This window comes from Arachis ipaensis, chromosome B1 (genome assembly GCF_059453495.1).
Source record: "Arachis ipaensis isolate K30076 ecotype BB chromosome B1, ASM5945349v1, whole genome shotgun sequence".
NCBI lineage: Eukaryota > Viridiplantae > Streptophyta > Magnoliopsida > Fabales > Fabaceae > Arachis > Arachis ipaensis.
The window spans coordinates 108,698,588-108,701,087 of record NC_142436.1 but is presented as its reverse complement, the minus strand read 5'-3'; positions in this window follow the sequence as shown (position 1 = coordinate 108,701,087).

Genomic DNA, 2,500 nt, shown 5'->3' with positions numbered 1-2,500 from the left:
AGGGCTTTCCAGCAATATATAATAGTCCATACTTTGTCCGAGTTTAGATGACGTAAATTGGCGTTGAACGCCAGTTCCATGCTGCATTCTGGAGTCAAACGCCAGAAACAGGTTGCAAAGTGGAGTTAAACGCCAGAAACAGGTTACAAACTGGCGTTCAACTCCAAGAAAGACCTCTACACGTATAAAGCTCAATGCTCAGCCCAAGCACACACCAAGTGGGCCCCGGAAGTGGATTTTTGCATCATTTACTCATTTCTGTAAACCCTAGTAACTAGTTTAGTATAAATAGGACTTTTTACTACCTTTGTAAGGGATCTTTGATTAGTTTTTATGCTATCTTAGACTTTCATGGGGGCTGGCCATTCGGCCATGCCTGGACCATTATCACTTATATATTTTCAAACGGTAGAGTTTCTACACACCATAGATTAAGGTGTGGAACTCTGCTGTTCCTCATGAATTAATACAAAGTACTATTGTTTTTCTATTCAATTCAAGCTTATTCCTATTCCAAGATATCCATTCACACCCAAGAACATGATGAATGTGATGATTATGTGACGCTCATCATCATTCTCACTTATGAACGCGTGTCTGACAAACACTTCCGTTCTATATGCAAACAAGCTAGAATGAATATCTCTTAGATATCTAATACAGAGGACCGAGTCCGAGATATTAGAATCTTCGTGGTATAAGTTAGAACCCATGGATGGCCATTCTTGAGATCCGGAAAGTCTAAACCTTGTCTGTGGTATTCCGAGTAGGATCTGGGAAGGGATGGCTGTGACGAGCTTCAAACTCGCGAGTGCTGGGCGTAGTGACAGACGCAAAAGGATAGTAAATCCTATTCTAGTATGATCGAGAACCGACAGATGATTAGCCATGCAGTGATAGCGCATTGTACCATTTTCACAGAGAGGATGGGATGTAGCCATTGACAACGGTGATGCCCTACATAAAGCTTGCCATGGATAGGAGTAGGAAAGATTGGATGAAGACAGCAGGAAAGCAGAGGTTCAGAGGAACGAAAGCATCTCTATACGCTTATCTGAAATTCTCACTAATGAATTACATAAGTATCTCTATCCTAGTTTATGTTTTATTTATCTTTTAATTATTAAAACTCTATATCCATTTGAATCCACCTGACTGAGATTTACAAGGTGACCATAGCTTGCTTCAAGCCGACAATCTCCGTGGGATCGACCCTTACTCACGTAAGGTTTATTACTTGGACGACCCAGTGCACTTGCTGGTCATTTGTGCGAAGTTGTGACAAAGAATTAAGATTATGAACGTGCGTATAAAGTTTTCAGCGCCGTTACCAAGGAAGGAACCGTCACGATTTCTGCGCACCAAGTTTTTGGCGCCGTTGTCGGGGATTGTTCGAGTTTGGACAACTGACGGTTCATCTTGTTGCTCAGATTAGTTAATTTTATTTTAATTTTAAGCTTTTTATTTCTTATTTTCGAAAAATAAAAAAATTTTTTCTTCTTTTTTCGTTTTTCCCAATTAAATTTCAAAAAAAAAAGTTTAATAAAAAAATAAAAGCAAAAATATTTTGTGTTTCTTGTTTGAGTCTAGAGTCAAGTTTTAAGTTTGGTGTCAATTGCATCTTTTTAATTTTCTAAAAATTATTTTCGAAAATTTCATGCATTGCATTCTTCATGATCTTCAAGTTGTTCTTGGCCAGTCTTCTTGTTTGATCTTCATATTTTCTTGTTTTGTGTCTTTTCTTGTTTTTCATATGCATTTTCAATTTGTTAATGTCTAAAGAACAAAAATTTTTAAGTTTGGTGTCTTGCATGTTTTCTTTTCTTGAAAATATTTCAAAAATAAGTTCTTGGTGTTCATCTTGACATTCAAAGTGTTCTTGGTGTTCATCTTGACATTCATAGTGTTCTTGCATGCATCACATGTTTTGATCCAAAATTTTCATGCATTGAGTCTTTGGGTTGTTTTTCTCTTTCTTCATTGAAAATTCAAAAATAAAAAACATATCTTTCTCTTATTTCACTCATAATTTTCGAAAATTTGATTTGATTTAGTCGAAAATTTTTAAAATTTAGTTATTTCTTATGAGTCAAATCAAATTTTCAATTTAAAAATCTTATCTTTTTTAAATCTTTTTCAAAAATAAAATCTTTTTCATTTTTCTTTCATAATTTTCAAAAATTCCAAAATGATTTTCAAAAATGTTTTTCTTATTTTGTTTCATAATTTCAAATCTTTACTAACAATTAATGTGATTGATTCAAAAAAAAAATATTAAGTTTGTTACTTGCCTAGTAAGAAAGGTTCAATCTTTAAACTCTAGAATCATATCTTTTTAGTTTCTTGTTAGTCAAGTAATCAACTTTAATTTTCAAAATCAAATCTTTTTAAATTTCTTTTTCAAATATTTTTCAAATTAAGTTTCAATCACATCATTTTCAAAATCAATTTCAAAATCTTTTCTAACTTCCTTTCTAACTTCTTACCTTTTTAAAAATTG